The sequence below is a fragment of the Chelmon rostratus genome, chromosome 15 (assembly GCF_017976325.1).
Source record: "Chelmon rostratus isolate fCheRos1 chromosome 15, fCheRos1.pri, whole genome shotgun sequence".
Taxonomy (NCBI): domain Eukaryota; kingdom Metazoa; phylum Chordata; class Actinopteri; order Chaetodontiformes; family Chaetodontidae; genus Chelmon; species Chelmon rostratus.
This window is the reverse complement of record NC_055672.1, coordinates 17,190,688-17,212,366: the sequence shown is the minus strand read 5'-3', so window position 1 is coordinate 17,212,366 and position 21,679 is coordinate 17,190,688. Positions and strand designations below refer to the sequence as shown.

Sequence of the window (21,679 nt, the reverse complement as noted above, 5' to 3'; positions counted from 1 at the left end):
ACCTAGACTGCAGCAACTGACTTATTCTATACTTTTTAGAGGCCTTAACATACCTATATGTTGAGAAATTCCCATGAGACCAGAGATGCTGGACAAAAATCATTTCCATACTGTCAGAACACTGCAATATACTCTATCTCACACCTAGCAATAAAGGTGTAGATAGTTACCAAATGGCCTCTTACTGAAGCAGTCAAATGATTTGCTGAATTCAAGCAAAGGGCACATTTCTCACAAGGGACAGTTCTTATACTAAAAACACAAAACAGCCATCTGGCATTTACCTCAACAGAACAAAAGGGTAAGGAGGGAATATACGAACGAGTGAGATGTGGAGGAAGTAGGAGAAGATGCTGGCTGCTGTTCCCCCCAGCTGCTACAGCTGGAAGAAGTGCTTACCCAGCACAAGCCAGCACCAAGCTCCCTGCTATACTCATTTATGGCCCAGCTACTGTCAGAAAAACAAGCTAGAGCACTTATTTTACCTACAACATGGTATCTATTGATGCCAAGTCAGCGCTTTTAATTTTTGTAGAGAAAAAAAAACAATAGCAGAAGAGCAGCTCAATGTACTGCATAATGCCTTTACCTCCAATTACACCCGAGCGTACTCTGCTAATCCAAACATTAATGCACACAAACAAAAATATTTCATAGTTTGGCTCTGGATGTAGCATCTAGAGACCTGTTAGGGGATAAAGCTGAGCTGAAAATATCCGGCCGTGTGTCTCCTGGTGTGACTCAGTCTGTAAATTTCTAGCTCCCACCTGGCTCCCAAAGGCCTGGGCAGCGAGCCAGGTCCGGCCTCTTGCTGACCTCCCCGCAGAAAGATCTGACAGGCTGAGACTTTGAATCAACCACTATGTGCCCTGAAACACACGGACACGTACACAGCAGTTGGCTAGCTCTCTCTTTGACGGCAATAAAAATAAATCCTCTCTCCACAGAGGGACAGCATCCTTCACTTATGTATCTGTTGCGGAAAACAGGCTGTTTGCTAACACAGATTCTAATTAGGAATCATGCTAAAATGAAATATCGACATTTGGATCTGGCTTTTAGATTTGACTCGGGGATGCATGAGGGTCTGGTTTTGTGCATTTCCTTCTCTGCAAGCTTTGCATTGAAGCCTGCATACAATCCTGACTCACTCTGATTCTAATAGTAGTCCCGTGCCGAGGCATTAGCAAGTCATTGCCATGTTATATTCAATATAAACCCCTAGCCAAGCCCCATGGGAACAAACCAAAGTGGGCCTGACCTGACTTTTGGTTGAGGATTACCCCAGCATGGGCGAGTAATGATAGCACCTAAACCATGATGGCATACAATAATACGCTGCCAGTTCATGCTCAGGTGCTAGTGCTAATACTTGTTATGCTTTTTACTGTAGGTGAGAGACACGAGTTCCAGCTGTGAGGAAGTCAATTAGACAGGGTAATAAGGGTTAAGATTTAGCTTGTAAATGACTTTTAATAGGATGTGCTGAAATCATAAATCTCCTAGTTTGATATGGACTAATGGTGTCCAACTGTAAGGCGTAATTTACTCTATAAGGGGCATTTTTTAATTAGTTCAGGTTCTGTTGAACATGAGTGATTCATTTCCACAACAGATATTGCCCTCTTGTTGTCATTAAACTGAGCCCAGTCTGTGCATCTGCTGTGTCAGTACCATGTCTGACCATTTGAGGTCAGTGTGGTACTGCAGCTCTCATCATTATGGCAGACCGGGTTCTTGGAGGGTGCGACAGCTCAAAATCTGCAGTGCTCACCTCTCCTACCTTCTGTGGCCCGCTCTCACCGAGACAAAAGAACACCAGAGCCGTGGCGAAGTATACCTGCACACAAAAGTCCCTCCTTTGAGACAGTAACAGGCTCAGCGTAGGGATGAGGGCATAGAAAATCGCTGCCATGCAGAATCTCCATGGTGCCACTGTGCTGAAATTAATTCATCAGATACCTCTTTCTATACCTTTTTTAAATCGATACAGGAGCCGTGTGATAAATGGAATGATGTCCTTTTAGCGTGAGACTTGGCCCGTTTCTGCAGCTTCTCAGTTGCTGCATTCTTAATTGATTAAAGCTATTGATTAGGCCTCTCAAAGCCCCCAGAATAAAATCGGCCTCTCTCTGCTGCGGCCAGATACCCAGATATCATATTCGTAAACGGTGAACTATGTGCCAAGTGGAGAGAGGCAGCGTCTGTGTTGATGTGTCTGCTCACGTGCATAAATGAGCGCGAAAGATTGAGCTAATACAAAAAGAAAAAAAAACAGAGCCATCTATCTTCCGTCCACCTCATTATGCAGGAGAGGAATCCCCTAACGCAGCTAACACTCTGCAGCCGCTGTAATTACTCACCACTGCAGGAGTGTGCCTAAGTTTCCTCTGCCTTCAAGAGGCCACTGCCCGCCCGACTCTCCTGTTATCAGAGCCAGTAGACTCCCCGAGACTGGACCGAGGTGTCCAAAGTTCCCCTCACCCTGAAACTTAGCGTCCTCACGAGTTCGCCCCCGCTGCGTGCTGCACCCTGCTACAATTTAGCAGAGAGAGGCAGCAAGGTCACACAGTCGTGGGGGGGCTTCATTGGCTTGCTCAAGGGCACTGTAGCAAGGTGTGTGTTCTCACTCGCTGCTCTTTTGAGCTCTTGTGGGAATTTAAATTCAAGCATTTCTTACTTTTGAAAATAAAAGATGGAAAGACGACACAACAGTCACTCTGCGGAGAAAATATGAGCCTATGATGGCCTTCATCAGTGTAAGAGACACAGAACACTGTGAATGGAACAGTGATAGGTGACGTCAGTCAGATGTAGATGTATTGAATGAATTCTGCGTTCTTGTTCTGTACTTCTTCTTGGTAGAGAAGCCTGTATGCACTATTTCTTTTGCAGTTTTGTTTGGTAATGGCAATGTGAGCTCCCTTAAAGCAGACTGTCTCTCAGTCAGTCCACATCGCACGACAACTGTCAGATGAATTGCCATTGAACTTGGTACACGTATCCATGGTGCTCAGAGGATGAACCCTAAAGACTTTGACTTTCCTCTAGTGCAAGACTGCCTGAAGTGGCCTGCGGGCCAAAGCTGGCCTTCCATGTGGCTTGATTTGGCCCACCAGATGTTTCTTGCAAACAAAAGAATCAAAGTGATTCCAAAAATACAGCAAATGAATTGCTGACATCCTAACATCTTTTGCATCTGACCAATACAATAGATGTTCTGCTTTTAAGTTCCAGTTTTGACCCTCCAAGGGATATCGTTTGCCGTGTGCGTCCGTGTGGTCAACGTCTTTGGATTTCAGTGAACTGTCTTCAGCACTGTTGGCTGGATTATGCAGTTTGGTGCAGTCTTTTAGAAATCAATCACATTACCATCAGTCTCAGAAGTGCCTGAGCGTTTAGTACTACTTTGCTTTGATGAAAACACTGATGAACTGTACAGAAATAACAGAAAATATATCTTAAATATAACTCATGCCTAAATGTTCAGAAACAAGGCTGTGACTCTACAGCCATGCTAGTGGCTCTGTGAGGTTGGACAGTGGGGCTTTCAGCTGAATGCTAGCATGTGGATGTTTGCCATGTTCACCATCTTAGTTTAAAGTGTTAGCATGCTCACATTTTCTATTTAGCATTGAAGTCCAGCTGAGGCTGATGGAAATGTCATCAGTTTTATAAGGATTTAGTCACAAAACAAATGAAAATGTTGACCTGATGGCTGTGCTAAATGAAAAGTCAGAGGGTCACCAAAGTGATTATAATTCATCTTGGCGGGGACACGAATGTGTATCAAATTCTGTGCCGATCCATCTAATAAGAGTTGAGACACTTCATTTGAGACCAAACTCATCAGAATGTGTCCTTTGGGGACTGCAAACATCTGTACGGGTTTCACAGCAACCCACCCGAGGGCCGTCGTGACATTTCGGTCTGGACCAAAGTGGTGGACACTGACTGACCGACCATCCTGGCCGTCTTTAAAGAAATGCTGCTAGCATAGCAACACCTTTGCTCGCAAAATCTCACAAGCGACCTAGCATGTTGACATTATCCTCAAATGAATAAAATACTGCCATACACACCCCATACGACTTTTTATGAAAAGATCCATATCATTATTATTTCTCATTATACGGTCAGTTATTACGTTTACTTCACTGTGAGGGCTGAGCTCATTTTGAACCTCAGCTTTTTCTTCCACTCTGTTTTTCTCTACATCAGCCTCACAGAACCTCTAGCCTGGCTGTAGACTCGTGTTAGCGGATGTGTAGATGTGACTGGCAGAGAGCTCATCAAATCCAGACCTATTTCTAGATAATGCCGTTTAGTGCTGCTCCACTTGTGCTTTTTTTGAAGGTGGCAACTTGTCTCATTCTGTCCTCAACTTTCATGAGCGAATTTCATTTTATTCTCTTTTGGGGCCAAAAAAAAAGAGAAAAAATTGGATGGCAAGTGTTTTCTTTTTTACCCCACGCCAGGAGCAGGAGGAGAGAAAGCCTGTGTTTGCCAAATCAGTGTGTATTTGCATACTGAGGAGGTGTGTGTGTACTTTATCAGAGGTCTGCATGCCTGTCACTGAATACCTTTTCCTACACACATAACAAACTGTGTGTGTGTGTGTGTGTGTGTGTGTGTGCGTGTGTGTGTTGGCAGCGTGTCAGCGGTTCCACAATGCAACCAGAATTAAACCCATTAGTGCAAACATGGTTTACACAGGCAGAGACAGTACATTCACATTTCACGACTGATGTCTCCAACTCTTGCCTCTGTTAACAGTGTCAGCGCCTAATCTTTCTTGCTAGTGGCGCCGTTTCAAAACACACATATCAGTCAACATACATCATCTGTTTACACGTGACTATCTGCCCAAAAAATGTCTGTTTTCTCCAAGCGGCTGCTTCAGTCTCATTAGAAAGGCTCTGTTTGTTCCTCTGCTTCTGGTGTCTGTCGGCGCTTATTGGGGGGTCGCAAGAGGTCAAAGGTCGCCGCTGCTGGATGCAGGAGAGGGCGGTCAAGGAGACGGCAATGAGCAACAAACACCTGTCCTGCTTTTCAGAGAGGACCCGGTCATGATTCGCAGCAGGCGGAGTGTTGTGTGTCTGTGTGTAATCCGGGTGACAGGGGAGCTTATTAAATCAGCCAACAAAAACGAGGACTGTGCGTGTGTTTGGGGGAGGAGGGGGAGGCGTGCAGGGAGGGAGACGCGCTGAGATGCTGAGCAAGCGGCACGAGCGATTGACAGCGCAGCACATCGCGCCTGGAAACGGGGGGAAACGTGAAATGTATCAGCAAAGACAGGCAGCTACGGGCTGCAGCCTCCCGCCGTCGATCTGTCACCGCCACTGCTCTCATTAGACTGAGCGCGTGCACACACTGCAGTCGCACACAGTCGTTTAACCGCAGCATTTACATCCATTTTCTGATTATCCAGTCCCTCGTTCTTGCGCGCTCTGCAGGTACAGACTGAGGGCGCGTGGGAAAGCCTCAACACGCGCTCACGCAGCGTCAACATGTTGCAGACGTTTTGTGTCCACTTCGTTCTCATGCAGCCTGTGTCGCCTCCATTCACACGTCTGTCATCGTTTGGAGAGAAGTTCTTATAAAAGCTGCTTATTAAAGGCTGACTCAGCTTCTTCCTGCAGATGCGACACCTGGTTCATCAACCGGCAAAACAGGCCTCATTGTTTCCACAGAGTGCTATAGTGAGTGTGTGTGTCCACATGCGTGTCTCTATTTGTCCTCCCCACCCCCCCTCTTTTGCCCCCCCCTGTGCTGTTTGTTAGCTCGGTGCCGCAGCTCGCTGGTAATTAGCCCGGAAGCCCTCATCGTTGCCTGCCTGCTTGTTCACGACGGTTAGAAGCAGATTCCCTCCTGAGAGCCGGAGCAGACGATGTCAAATTAAAAAGATAGGAAACTCCTGACTCACCAGAATCATGCAGGAGGGGGGGGGGGGGGGGGGGGGGGGGGGGGGCGCGATATGATAGGAGGGGCTCGACAGATTTGTAAGGATCAAGGTACTGTGATCAAACCTGGTGGTGTCTTTTACTGATGTTTTTGAGCTGTGTTTACCACTTACATGCAAATGGAGTCATGTCAGATGTTTGAAACAGAGTGGGACGGATTTGGGCTCAGAGAATTGAAAAATGACTTAAAAAATTCAGCACTGTCGTCTATTTCCAGAAACAATGCCCCATTTACTTTGGGTAATCCACAGAACATACTGTGAACAGTTTTCAGAATTAAAGCTAAGATTCTGGCAATTTTTATGCAAATAAGCACAAAGTATTAGTCGGCATAACGCAAAAGCTTGTGGGACAGAGCTGAGACAAATCTCTAACTAAATCTAATGTTTCAGTCACACTAGCCGGGCTGTCTTCTTTGTTTTTTGCCTTGTTCACATATCATATCATTTACAACTTTAAAACTGACTCTCATTCATAGTGTTTTTATAGTTAATCTCCCCTTGCATGCATTATAATGACATCAAAGCAGAAAAAAGTGCCATCGTACTCAGTTCTGTCAGTTCAGGAGCTGTGAACACATGCTGCTTTTGATCCTGTCAGCTGAAATTTATTGATTTTGAAGAATGCACAATTTTGGAAAGAATTAAATACAATTTGCGTACTTTTTTTTCAACCTGTTTGCTTCTTATTGGTTCCCACTCCAAGAGACCATGATCACAGTGGTGTTTCCTTATCCAAAAAAAAAAAAAACCCAATTCATGCATCGATCAAATCAGTGGCTGATAACATTTTTCAATACAAGGCAAATGCTGGAAAGTGTCATTTTGAAGAAGATAATTACGCTGCAAAACATCTTGGTCTTAATGCTTTGAGTAGCTTTATACATAATTGAAGCCCAGAAATCTGATTTATTCTCAACAACTGAAGAAATGGGTTGAAATTAATTTTCACAATGCTTCTTCAACCGAGTGTTGTTTTCTTAATTCAGCTGCAGAGATCTACTTTATTCTGTCTTGTTTCAAAATGCTCATTCTTAGGAAGTTCCTGAAATAGTGTGAATCGTTGCTGTGACGCTGTGGAGTGGTAGCATCCCTTGGGCCCATTTACACAACATATTCTGTTTCCTCAAGAAAATTGAGCCCCTGGGGCTAAATCTGACTGTTCGTCACACTTTTTTTTGTTTTCTGAACGGCTTCTTTATGGTTGGACACCATCTTCAGACACAGGAAGTTCTTCATGTTGAGATTCAGTTAAAGGCTGGTGTGTAAAACAAGTTGTGGAGAAAAATTCCCCTCTTCCTGCACTTATTAACGCAGAGAGCCAACGTCCTGCTAGTTAACCCCGCGTCGAGCGCTTCAAACCTCCCTCCTGCTGCTCCTCCAATCTGTCGTGTGTGTGACTTTGTCAATATCACCCACGAGGGTTCCCCTGCCACCCCGCTGATGAGGATTAAACATTCATGATCATGTTTATTAATGACCAGCAGGCATTAGGGATCTCCAGGCTGTCACACACACACACACGTAAGCAAATACACCTTTTTTCTTTTTTAAATCACACGCATTTACACATTCTCTCATCTACACACTCTTCCTCTCCTTCACAACCTCTTCCTGTTATCCCGCCTACACACATCACATACGCAGACACTTTCTCTCTTGATCTAATGCACCTACACACTCGCACCTCCACACAAACAGACAGAAAACACACTCACTGGATAAATCTCCCTCATGTTGTTTAATCTGGTAATAAGGTCTGAAGTGTGCGTGCGTGTGCTTGTGAGTGCGTACAATATGGATCCGCTGGCCAGTTAAATAGAAAAAGAACAGATTTCCTGTCTCTGTGTCTCTGCGGACTGCCGCTCTGAACTCTCCCAGGGGTGGAGGGATGGACTGAGGACCTCGCTGAGAACATCTGTGACGGTCGGCCCCAGCAGAGACCGCAGTGTGACAGGGCCTATCCACAGCAGATGTCACACCAGTGTGTGTGTGTGAAAGAGAGAAAGTGTGTGTGTGTGTGTGTGTGTGTCATGTAATCAGGGTTGAGAAGTCCATGACCCAGAGGAGCTGTAGAGGAAAAGCTCTCACACTCTCTTCCCTCCTGTCCCTCGTTTCTTTAGTCTCCTCTCCTGTTCATTCTGGTGGAGGTGTAGTGGTAAATAAACAGGTGGGTAAACATGACCATCCTACCATTACTACCGCAGAATCAAATCTTTCGAACCTTTTGTCTTCGCTCCTTTGTCCCCTTCTCCCTCCGCTGTACCCTTTAAGTCAGGGACCATTTGTCCTCTTTTTGATGTGATATGAGAACCATACATGCTTCGCCCCGCAGCCTCTGCAAATGAAATGACAAATGAGTGATGAGCAGAGGAGCGCTGATGCTGCACTCCTCTCATTGTCCCGTCTGATTCTACATCACCCCCCCCCCTCTCTCTTTCGTTCCCCTCTGCTTTCCCCTCAGTATTCTCCCGCTCTGCTTCCTCCCCTTATCGCCTCTTCTTCCTCTGGCCACTCGCCTGTCGCCTCTCTACTCCGTCCTCTTCTCGTCGCAGTCTGCCCAGATTCCCTCCTAACTACGCCTCTCAATGGGAGCTACAGCCTGGCTCATTTAACAAAAAATGCAGTTTCGAAAAGAACTCAAAGGTTATTTTTCGGTCTAATTTACATCATGTGCAGGGAGGCTATAGAGAGCAGTAAATTAGCCTTCAGACTGGAGGGAATTCGCCCTTTTAGAGGGAAATCACCTCTTGGTTTCTGGTCAGATCAGAACACAGACTTTAAAATGACCACATGTCCTCAGCCAGCTCTACATTTTCTATGTTGTAAAAAAGTTTCAGCAGCCGTAAAGAACACTGTGTAGCTCTGCAAAACTGTGTGTTTGTAACACTGTTGGCGGCTACTTTCTCTGTCCTTGTTTACTTCTAAATGTGAGGTTGATCTGAGATAGTCTGAATACATTTACGTTGCGTTTTAAAGGTATTTCATTTAATCTGTGTTAAAAAATAAAGCAAAAACAGCTTCTTGCTGCTAAAACCTCACTCTTCTAACTTTGGATAATGTTGCTTTTACAGCACAGTGTGCGCTAAAGAGAAGGAGAACGTCAGAAAAGCTTGGAGCGTTTGTGAAGCTGCTTCGGTTCGGTAAACCGAGTCAGAAAGAGCCGTTCAATCAGCAGGAACCAGTGATGAGCTTGGTGGGGAAAACAAAGGAGGGTCGGGCGGTCGGAGCACAGAGTTTGACAGGGTGAAGGAGGAGCTAATGAGTAAGCACACAGTCTGCTCCTTGGCCTCCACCCATTCCCTCTTTCTACCCCACCTTATTCCTCCCCCACACACACCAGGGAGAAAATGAGCAACATGAACCTGGCACTCTTACTCAAGGGTAACTGTGTTAGGAAGGTGGGCCTGGGCAGACCGGGCCGTCCTGGGCCAGGGTCAGGGGTGACTGACTTTCGCATTAAAACCACTTAAAGGATAATTCTGCTTTTTTTACAACTTGGATCTTATTTTCATAGTTTTGGTGTCATGCCAACAGTGAGCAGGTAGGAGCGAGTGCACATAAACACAGGAGGTGGACAAAATAACAGAAACATTTCATATTAAAAGACTTTCATCATCATCGCCATCGCATCACATCATCGTAATCACAAGGTCAGCTACACAGGCAAAGTAACCAATGTACCAATTAGTGGTGTGTGTCAGCCGTAAAAGAGGTCTGACAATCACTTTTTAATGAATGCTGTGTGGTTTATATTATATGGGATGTGGATTTAGTCGTTTTAAAAATTTAATATTAGCCTGTTGAAGCTGATAGAGTCACCATTTGTATTTGGAGCTGTTTCAGTTGAGTAACTATACACTCCTCTGCTATTCAGTATGAAAACAGGACAAAGATTATTCCAACAGGTCAATTATTTGCATCTACACAAAACTACCAGACGTGTCTGAATGGAATTTTTAATGATCAGATATCTCAGTTTTTCTTTTTTTTTTTTTTTTAAAGTGTCAACATGGAGTCCTGGAAACATAAGTTGAAAATTAACAATTAACCTTCAGCTAAACTGCCAATAGTCAAACTGCTAAAAAAGATCCACTGACACATGTCAAACCTCAACAGGAATCAATCAGCTGATTAAAACATGTAAATCTGTGCTAAAGAATGATAAGGTTATTTGTTCAAAACAAAGGCAGGCCAAGCTTGGGGCCCTGATAAGAAAAAAAAACCTCATCTGTAATGAACATGAGCCGGATTAACCTGCTACATAGCCTCAGGGCAAAATAATGAGCTGCTGGGCCCCTATAAACCCCCATTCCTTCCCCTCTCTGTGCAGTTTGTATATTAGTTTTTAATATGCTGTAACAATGGCCCCAGGCTTAATGCATAGCAACTTGACTAAATGACATTAATTTAGAAGTACAAAACTAAAGCAATGAAGATCTTGAAACAAGAAATTATTTAAGTTAGTGAAATCAGTTAAATTAAATTAGCACAATCCATTTGGCACATAGTCAGCCTGGGGCCCTTTGTGTTCCCGGGCCCTGCAGCAGTCGCCCACTTTGCCCAATCGGTAACATCGGTAAGAGCTCAAAAGCTTCCCGCGACCTCCTTAATCACCAGACCTAAACAACATTAAACTTATATAAGAAGGAAGGACCTGGAGCCTTTCCCTCTTATAGAAAGCTCAAATATCCTGTTGCCCCGCAGGTCAGGGTCTGAACACCAGCAGCACAAGTCGACATAAAGCTCCTTTGAAGGGAAGCACTCTTGGTGTTTCAGGTATTTCGTCCACTACCTGTACATGCAAGCACACACTGCAAGTTGTCTCCTGACGAGTGGATGTTCTGCCCTCTCTATGCACAGGTTACCCTCATACACACATGCTGTCAAATCAAGCATGCACACACCCACACACACACACACACACACACCACAACACACAGGAGAGCTAATCGGATTTCACAGCCCAAATGAAAAGAGTCTCACATGCACGCATCCATTAGCTATTATTAGCTAAACAGGCTAATAGGTAAACACACACACACACACACACACACACAAAGGGCTGCCGCAGAAAACACAAACACCAGGGGAGACCAGCTGCTACAAAATGGAAACGTGTTGAGTGCTTTTCTTTTGTTCACAGCTCTCCCACATGAATTCCCCGTCCAACAAGCACGCCTTTTAAAAAGGGCTGAAATAATCCCACCGTAACTCCGTGCCTCGAAGCTCCGGTGATATGTGACATTTCAGGTCTGTCATTTTCTCGGTGCATTGTTTTTTACAGCCCGGTCACACAACAGGTCCGCTGTTGTTATTGTGTTGTTGACGTTTGTTAGCTACTGTTGCTATACCTGTCAAGCTTTCTGTTCTCACATGGCACACCTTCAGTTTACTGTGACAATCCTGGCAGATTTCACACTCTGAAGTTATTGTAATTTTATTGAACTTTATTATACTGTATACTATTTTGCAGACTGAAATGACAGCTGCTGCCGGCAGATTTCATCAGCTGTTGCTAGGTAGATAATCAGGCTCATTTTACCTCCATGAGCTGGTCAACCGGTGACTTTTATTCCAGCTCACTGGTTTTAAAAGGAGAACCCCGTAAAAGCAAATGCTAAACATACACACGATGTTGTGCTAAAAGACTGGAGCTAAAGCGACATGCGGGTACAAAGTTAGCATCTTCATCAGTTCATTATCCACGTAGACGACATGGAAATAAAGAAACGGCACTTTTATAGTCTTTATAGCTGCTCATAATATTGTAATCAAAACATTTCTTCAGATTTTCAAAAAGTAGCCAATATATTTGAACAAATTTAACAATTAAGAGCAGGACAGATGGCTAGCAGTTAGCATTAGCTTGGATAGCATCCAGCAGCGGGGCATGAACCTGCAGTCCCACAAATTAATGTTAGCTAATGAGGGCCATTTAAGTCATGTTTGTTTACTTTTATAGGTGGTAAGCTCGTTAGCCAAACATGCTAACGATTGTGGTTTACGCTAGGGAGTTAAACACACTATTTAATCCATTCCTCATTCTGCTTTTGGTTTTGGTTTTGGTACAAGGTTAAAAAAAAAAGACACCGCTCTCCAAACTATTTTGAGGTTTGTAACTGCAGCTCCGTGCTCAGAGCTTCAACACGTGGGGAAATCGAAAGCTTGTCGGGCCTGCCACGATGGCTGAAATGTATTCCAGAGAGGAGACATGAAAGACAGCTAAAACACAGACACAAACTTGGAAGTGTGAGCTTCCCAGCGCACAAACAAATCCAATGTCGCCATCCGCGCCTCCGCGGGGCCTGTAAACAAACCAGTCCAGACAGTTCTGGGGAGGAAGTATCAGCTTTCCATTCGCAGCTCCAGGTCATTCATTTCCTACTTTGTTTAAAACCTGAGCTGCCAGACAGACGACCGCCCGGCGTGGGCTTGGTGCGCGCTCCGCGTCGCCCTGGTAGGCGATGATTTTGTGGGAAAGAGCGGGGTGAGTGTTTCTAATTAGGAAAGTGAAATGAGCAGATTTTAACGAGGTAATTTTAACAGCCCTGCGCTCAGCTCGCCTTCACATGGGTGTGAAAGTGTTTCTCAGCGGGGAGCGAGGAGGTAATGGGTGTGAGAGTGTTATCTTTAAGTGAGCTGGTGGAGGGACAGCCACAGTCCTAATGGGGCAATAAGAGCCCGTTTCTTGTCTAACGCTTACAATGATATGCCGGGGATCCGCACAGGCCAGCGACATCGCCGCCATAGCTGCTTTTAATTGGCGAAAAGTAATTGTGTTGTAGAGTGTTGTTGCAATTAAAGAACGTGATTAACACGTCTGTTTTTCCCAGCCGTCAACTCTCTCCTCCGAGCTGAATTGCACGGCTCGTTTTCAGTTTGTCTGTTAGCCTTATTGAATTAGAATGAGCGGCGTTTAGCCCAGCACAAATCACATGACACTTCAGAGTGAATGATTGCATTTGGCTCATTGGAATCAGCCTTTGCCATTTGTTACTGAATAGAGCTTTTGATTCTCAGTTTGTTGGTTTGTAATATGTTATTCTCATTTGACTCAGTTTGAGCTTGCGATAACTCAATCGAGTGTCCTTGTGTTGGCTGTGGATTCCCCTCCGCTGGCCTCTGGCTGCCTGGCTGTGGTTGTAGTCATTTGACCAGGAGTGAAGAGATTTGAAGCAGCTTAAATTGTCTCTCACCACAGTCCGCTTCCTTACTCTCTTTCTGTGAGCCTATAAGAGACGAGGCTTGTCCAGTCCCGATCCTCCTTTCACAAAGTAATCACCCCGCAGTCACTCAATCATTTATATCCTCTCCCCTCTCATGTGGGACGTATTTGGCCGCTTACATACTCTCAACTTTGTCATTGTCAAATCTGCCCTACATTCGGTTAAAGAAGATGTAAAAATGGGCACTCCTGTGTTTTCTCGGGTGCATTTTCAGATGGAGGTCTGATGTCATGCTGACCGCAGGTTGAGCCGTCCAGCGTCGGCCCATCACTCATATTTTCTCTCTCCATCTTTGGATGTGGCGCGGTGCCACTGCGTGCCAGGCTCGACGCGGCCCGGTGGGAAGACAAACATGTTGTTTTTTTGTTGTTTTTTTTTTTTTTCAGGAAAAGCAATTTTCTTGTCAGTCACTGCGATTTCACCCTGCAATAGCCAGAGAGAAAATCCAGGCAGCTGGGTTTTTTTCGAGCTAATGCAGGTAGGCAATGCTGGCTGAGAGGAACTGCTTGAAATGCAGTGCAGATAAAACACGGGGGCTTAAGGGGATGAAGAAAAGACTGTTGTTCACTGACTTTTCTTCATGTTGCACTGCAGCCTTGAGAGATTGAAAGGAACTATAGAGCAGATTTCGCTGTCTCACGCAGCAGATGCTCTTATGTATCCACAACACTGATCTGAGCAAACAAGCATCGGGTTATACCATATACTGTGTTTATTGAATATATCCTGATGTTGGGTTCATACAGCGAAACTACTAAGTACTGACGTTCATTCAGAAGCAGCTAAATGATTGCAGAAGATTCGACAGCACATGATGTTTGGAATTAGAAGTGTGAATTGTGGCACGCAAATATTGTCTGCAAGGTGTTGTGGAATGATGTCGCTGTAGGGCAGCAACCACATTCACTCCCACACATTATTCTCACTCATTGCAAGATGGAACCAAGACCCCTCGACATCCCCCTGCATATGTCATTGAGTTGTAATCAGTTCAGCCAAAGATTTGATTTTTATGGGTAACAAGAAAAGATGTTTTTGTAATTGCTGCCTTTTTTTGTTTTCATAGTGGCAGCCGAAGAGAGACAGGAAAGTCAGGGGAGAGAGAGGGGATGACATGCAGCACAGGGCCCAGGACTCAGCCTTCACACATGGTACCAGGTGAGCTACCGGGCCCCCCCCCCAAAAAAAACAAAGATTCATGGAAAACATGAAAATACCTAAATATTGTGCAGCTGAAAAGCGTGTCTGCTTTGTCATCTTGGTGATGGTTGCCTTATGCCTCAGATTCATCTTGTGACCCTCTAGGGGGCTGTAGGAGCTGCTGCAGTACATCATATTTGTTGTTGTTTTTTTATTAATTGATGCTGCACAATTTGGAAACCAGTTTGGCGACTTCTCGCTTTCCTTTTGTTTCTTGCTCCCATTGGCTTCTTGTGTGAACCCCTTGAAGCGATCCTGCACAACCTAGGATCATCCACTCTGAACTTGTTTGGGATTCTTTTCCAGAAATGACCGCGATGACGGATTGGTACAGCGACATTGTCCCAATAATCCCTGTTTAATTTGTGAGAGAGGTGTGGATATCCTCAAACCACGTCAGACAGCTTACCTTGAAATGATTCATTTGAGACTACTGATTGAAAGTGCATGGAAACAGGAAATCAGCCAGAGAGACACAGTATATACATTAAGTTTCTGTGACACATTGTAGCTGCGAATGTGCTCTTTTATTTCCCAAACCAGAGTTTTTTCTCCACAGGTGCAGCCTCGCTTGGCTATTTTTTTCAGCTCTGTCTTTGTTTTATAGTCCCATCCTCCCATTCATCAAATGGCTGTCTCAATCCTTTCTCCACACAGAGGGTCACAAAGCCCTAATTCAACTCCTCAGGCTGTCACACCCTTGTGATAGTTTTTTCACATGGGACTCAAGTAATCAACAGCTCAGGCACACCGAGCCCACCTAACCTGCTCTCTGCCGGTCTCCCTCCGCTCAGTAATGACATGTCTGTGTGGCAGACAGGCAGGCACACAGACAGGTGATGCAACGTGTGGGAGATCCATCACATATGCTGTTTCACCACTCCAATACATCCACACAGGTTTATATATCCTCTGATAGCAGGCACGGGCTGCTCCATCAGCCATCATCTGTAACTCCTACAGCTGGATTTATTTGTGCACAAAATTTCACAGATCTACAGTTGAAGGAATTCGTTGAAAAAGCCACCGTGTGAGACTCTGTTTTTACAGTGGAAGGTCTGGTTAATGCTAATGAAATCACATGCACAGGGAGGTAAATCAGGGGCTCTAAGTGCTGCTTCTGTCCTTTAAAGACCTGAGGAACACTGGCGTGAGAGGCCGGCTGCCGTGACACGCAGTTCACTCCTTGTCGTCATTGATTTCTCATTAGTCCGGCCCTCGGGTGTGTGCGAGCTATCACTTGGATCAGGTCTGTCGCGTTCGATTAAAAGCCTTTCCCGAAATGTCATGTTTTTTCGGACCTTATCGCCTTTCGTGTGCGTAAAGATTTAATTTGTCTAGCGTGCGAGCTGCCACAGTCGCCTCTTTGTGGTCGCTTTAATGTCGGCTTCTGTATTTAGAAACAAGCAAGGAGTTGTTGGAGGGTGTGGCGTGAGAGTGTCTGATTATAGCCGTCCTTTGTCTCACACACACCTTATGACAACTCCTTCCTTGTGTTTCTGGTCGGCCTCTCACACAAAAACCATCCTCCCTTCCAGACAGATCTTCCACACCTTCCACAAGCCCGCCGGCCTTTGAAACAACCGTACGAGACGGTTTTCTCCCGAACCATTAAAAGCTAAGACAAATGAGCGTGGTGATTTTATGTGGACTCTGAACAGGCCAGCCCTCATACAGTGGTAATAATGGCTGAATCACATTGTAGAGTGGGCAGGAGTGAGAAGAGTGAGAAAATCACTTAGCAGGGGATCTGCCGCCCCTTCCCTATTCTCACATACTGTAACACACACTCACACACATAGAATTACTATGACAACCCCATTAGAGAGGGATAATGGCAGAGCATAGTGGTTAAAGTCAAAATGGCTGAGAAGGCGTTGATAGTGTGTGAGACCATACCTGCTGGCCTATCTGTAGAAAATTTGTTTTGCATCAGCAGAAAAAATAAAATGCTGGCTGAGCTCGCTGTTTTTCTGCTCCCTGTTGTGTTTTAAAGCAATAAACTGGCAAATACTGATATTTCAGCCGTCACTGGTCCTCGACCAGTTCTTCTGTGAGCTCATGGGAAAGGCCTGAGCAGGGTTGTTATCTCGTGTCCGACCGACCGTCAGACAGACGGAAAGGGACGATGGGTGTCAGGATGTCTGTCACAGCCAATTATGTTTCGCAAGATGCAGAATGACCACAGCTCCTGAAAGCTGCCAGATGACACAGAGAGCCTCTCTGTGGACAGTATGTGTCCAGAATGCTGCACTGAACCACATTACGTACTGGGTGGGGATCCACAGCAAGCCACTGGTAACACTGGTGACGTGTGCTCAGTAGATTATTGCATTAATTTCGTTAACGTAATGGTTCTTCTGGACCAATAAGGATATCTGAAACCCGGGTTGTGTCAGCGTTTGAATTGGTCAAGAACAAAGGTTTTGGCTTCAGCACATCTCCACTGGTGATGATTCATATCCTCTCACAGCCTCATTTGTCCGTATCTTTTTACCCTCCTCAGATGCATGAAAACAGATGTTGATTTCAAAACAATGTGGTTTCAATAAGCTTGCCTAACTGGAGCCGAATACCCTGTGGCTAAATAGTAAAGGGGCAGGAGAGGCTGCTTGTTCTGTGGACAGATTGACGTGTGAGTATCTGCAGCTTCAATGGGCAGCCGAGAGATAGGCATCTCCATTCGGACCCCACTGCAGCAGCTCTAAAGAGGCTGATACGCAGATTTGATGGATCTGGCCGGGCCGCCACGCCTGGCCAAAGAGCCACATTACGAAACACAAGGCCGGATTTTACGAGCATTGCGAGGGAGATTGCTGGAAGGAAGTCCTGGCCGTCACAGCTGTGTTATCTGAGGCTGGAGGCATTTAGATGCTTACTGTGTCTGAGAATGAAAGACTTAAGTCCAGGAACAACAATGGCAATTCTCTTCACTGTCATGGTGTTCGATTGTCTGAGGAAACCAAACCTGTTTCCTATCAGATCATAAATCTGTGTGATGGGCAGGGTTGTTGGTGTTATGCAAAATATGTTCACCTTGATCACGTTTCCAAGTAAAACCAGCTGGCTGAGAACCTAAGGGCAGGAAACGATTCAGGTCAAGGGCTGCAAAATAGATCCTCATAGGACTACAAATCTAAATTCAATGTTTGTCCCAAGGAATTAAACCTGAATTAGAGGCATACACAGTGGGTGAAACAGTCCAATCTGGTCAAAAACTCAACAATCGATATTCTTTCTGTGCAAACTTGCAGCGAGTGAAGACGCCCAGTTAAACCCTTCTTCATTCACAGTGAAAATACAGCTTCTTATTAGGTGCAGTGAAGCCTGTGATGCCATACAGATCATCGATGTATCCTCGCCGGTCATCTGCCCATATCCTTGAGGGTCTGCATGGCCCGTACAGATATGCACCTACACATATGATATAAGATTTAAGAACACATCCGCTTGGATGTTCACTGTCCGCTTCAGTTTTTCAACTTAATCTACGCCTTGATTGTTATAATGGGGTGCCTCAGCTTTTTGGTTTTGAACGTCCTTAAAGTAAGACTCACAAGTAACTCACAAGAGATAGATTCATAAAAGTAAGGTTAAAATCAAAGAAACAGATGCCAGGATATGCTGGTTTAATGCCTCGCACGGCTCAAGTTCCAGAAACACTGCAATTTCCCAGCTTGGGATAAATAAAGTATATCTATCTATCTATCTATCTATCTATTTCCCACAATGCAACTCAATAGCCTCCTAAATGTGTAGTTCTTTCAAACCTCACAGCTTCAGTTTGTAAAGCAGGGTTTCAATTAAAAATATCAAGCCTGTACATCAAGTGAAACAGTGATATAATGAAACTATTTGATTTCACTGAAGACCCTGGCATCTCCGCGAGGGACCTCGTAAGGTCCACGAACCACTGTTTGGGAACCCCTAATTTACGGTCGTCTTATCACACGTGTAGATAGACTTTCCATGAATCCCCTGTTGTAACGAGGAGCACCTCCACCCCCCCTCCGTGTGTCCGTGGGAAGGAGGAGTTTAACCCCACATTGTCTGGGAGGAGCCCGCGGTCTCTTGGCGCTCCGTCCCAGGAACGCTTGGTCTGGAAGCGGAGGATTCGTGGAAGTGCGCTCCAAGAAAACCCATTTATATGTTTCTGTTGAACGCAACAGCGCTACATTTAGCGGCTCCGCAGAGGGACAGGCGCTAATACCGCGACAAGTATGTTTTACCGGAGGAAACACCAGCCGGTAAGTTGCAAAGCGAACTTATCTCACAGGCACAGTCGGTTTTAAAGGTCTGCGCTCGTCTGTGTGTGCGCGCTTTGTGCGCCGCGGCGCAGAAACGCACCTTTAAACAGCGCATTCACGCAAAGTTTGCCTCTGCAAAGTTTGTGGCTGTTTGTGTGAGAGGAGCGGTCGCCTCACCGGTGACTCCTCACTGCCGGCCGAGCTGTAAATCTCGCTGCAGCAGCTGTGAATGAAATCATCTCCCGGCAAAAACGTGTGATTGGAGTGGTTTCATGATGGAAGGCGTTTTAATGTGAGAGTCCGACGTGATCCACTGCATTAAAGGCGGTTATTCATCTGGTTGTATTGTCAGAGAGCCACAGAAGATGACCTCTCCTGTTATCTTTAGAAAAATCAGATCAAACTGGCAGCCTCCTCATTATCCTCCATGCAAAGTGAACCCTAATTTGGAAAGATAAATAAAATAAATCGCATCCTGTCACAATGCTCAGCCTTGGGAACTAATTAAAACTCCCCACCAAAGGTATGTGGGTGTCATTCCACTGACACAATAGATCACTTGAGTGCTCAGATGTTGAGCGTGTAGCCCACAGCAGTGCCAGAGAGGCTGCTCATTGCTGCTTTCTTCCTTCTGATTTATGAACTGAGAGATTGGGAGTGTGGGGCCGTTCCACTAAATTCTGGGGTATGTTACTGCTGTTGTGTTTGGCTGTGATTTACCCGCAGCCTGTATTGTTGTTTGGCCGCGTGCTGGGGTGGAAGGGCTCACTAGGCGCATACAAGGGTAACAAAAGGTTCCCCGGGACCCCTGGAGTGAAGGGGCAAACAGACCCAAGGGGCAGGAGGCAAGGGCCCGGCATGCCTTTTGGGATGGTGGGCCCTCTGTCATGGAAACCCACATGGAAAGGTGTCAGTCTGACTGTGGAGGGTAATGATAATAAAAACACAGGCTAATGTTTGACTCACAGAGGCTGGCTGGCCTCGCCATTGATCTGTCTGAAGGCTCTGGCTGTCCAATATTCTTGCAGCCGTATCTCGGTGAAGTTCAATCTCGAGGAAGTGTGATATTTTAATGGTAATTAATGTGATTAATGACTATTGAACGATGGATTAGCTGAGTGGATATGCTGTAAACGCTTGCTAATCATTTACTTGGATCATTTTTAAGCAGGAATTAAGCTGAGCCCAACATCAGCGCAAGAGAAAAGAATGTCTTCTGTTTATTTTTCTGGAGGGGGAACATGCTGTGTGATTGGTTTATATTTCATCTAGGCCTTTCAGCCCACCCCCGCCTGTTTAATGGACTATACAGAAATGGTTATTTACTTACATATTTGCTGTTGTTCTCATGTGTGCACCCTGTTTTCTTCTCTTGGAGATCAGTCAGGAAATCGCCGGGTCAGAAGCCGCGGCACCACCACCACCACATGCATGTTTTTGCCTTTGTGGTTCACATTTTTGCGGGCAAAGCGATCCTCAACCACGAGGAACGCTATGTTTTTACTATTCTGTTTTTCCCCGGGTTGGGACGGGGTCTTGAACCACAGTGATGCTGATTGAGTGTGACCCGTAATTTCCTTTCGGTGGAAAACGTGAGCGTTTCGCTTGTTCACTCGTTCCCTTTGCGACACGAGTTGCGAGTTATGCCTTTCAGCTGGCAGGACTGTGAGTTGTCAGAGTTGTTTACCGATGACAAAAGGGAAATGTAATGCTACCCCCCTCTCCTGGGTGGCACAGAGTTGCTTCACAGGCATCTACAGTTCATCTCTGGTCTAATTTAAGTCGACGGGCGCAGTAACATCATGAACCGATGACATCATTACTTCAGGAACTTCCCTCGTGAAGCAGTCTGTTTTGAAGTCAGTTGATAAACAGTGTGTAACTTCGTGGCGTTATGTGTTATATACAGAGGAACCATGTGCCTGTTGTGGAACAATGACTCTTCTCGCCATTGATAGTTTGATGCTCTGTGTGAACAGCAGCTTTGGTCGAGTGGGAGACTTGGACTTGCTCTCCTCTCTGCAGGCCATTTGGACGGCTGTGTGTGAGTGCCTGTCGTCGTTAATTCTGAAGCGCGAGCACACTGGCCGAGAAACGCCAATGTTTCATGTCTTCTCCCCTGCACATTTTTCTCCATATAAGGTGGCGTGCATGTGACTTAACGTCTGTGCTTATTGTCACACGGGGATGAAGGCCTTTTGCTGCATCTAGGTGGAGAGGCGCTGCGGAGGGAAATCACAGGGGCTTCATGAGAGCGGTGCATCTTCTAGACAAAGGGATTTGAAGTGGATCAAATTGAGATCAACAAAAAATTCCTCTCTTTGTCCATTTCTCAACATATTCACAGTGAAAAGTCCTCTCAGCGCTTCTGTTTCAGTGCAGACAGTCAGGCAAGCGTAATGGTGGCCTGTATGTTTCTATTTCTTACTTCTGTGGTGGAGATTATATTTGGCTTTCAAAGTGTTCGCTGGTAGTGTATGGCCAGCAGCGTCTGGAGTGGTTGCTATAAAAAGCAGGTGAAGTAAAAGCTGGCGTTGACAGCATCTTGGCTGGGACCTCTCATTTGCTACCGCACTCACCGAGAGGCCAACCAAAAGACATGTGGCTGACTTTGACCCCTTCCGGGTGCACCCAACTGCAGGTCGAAGAGCTATCACCAGCACGACAGTGGCGTTGCCCGTCCTGATTTTCAGTGGCAGTTTGGGCAAAAGTAATAACTGAACCCTGTGACTAAAAAGACGGCCGAAAAGAGACGCTTTGTGCCTTTTGTGCTGCATAATTCAGCGATTCTGAATTTAACTTGTTTTGCTGTGGCTACTCGGCTGGTGGACACACACACACACACACATAGAGGGATTTGTTCAGTGAGCTGCACTTTGTATATCAGCTCCAACACAAGATCCTCCGCTCTGCTGCACAAACAGGAACCTTCTGTCCAGCTCGGCAGAGCGACGTGGTCTCACCCAGCTGAACCGACGCGCCCATTCGGGCTCCTCTTAACAGCCTCAACTCCCGGACCTTTGAGGAGATTAATGCGTCGG

General features: G+C 45.6%; 1 protein-coding gene across 5 annotated transcripts in view; it reads left to right on the top strand.

The window, feature by feature from the left end:
* Window positions 1-21,679, top strand: part of tiam2a (TIAM Rac1 associated GEF 2a) — a 90,219-nt gene that overhangs the window by 1,619 nt on the left and 66,921 nt on the right. For 2 of the 5 annotated variants that reach the window (XM_041953142.1, XM_041953138.1), the window contains exon 1: window positions 18,499-18,638. The exons of 1 other annotated variant lie outside the window; for it this stretch is intronic. The gene's annotated coding sequence lies outside the window, so the exon portion shown is untranslated. Of the gene's footprint in view, window positions 1-12,420; window positions 12,453-13,494; window positions 13,530-14,257; window positions 14,350-18,498; window positions 18,639-21,679 lie in introns of those variants that run through there. 2 more of the 5 variants (XM_041953139.1, XM_041953140.1) reach the window with 2 other exon arrangements.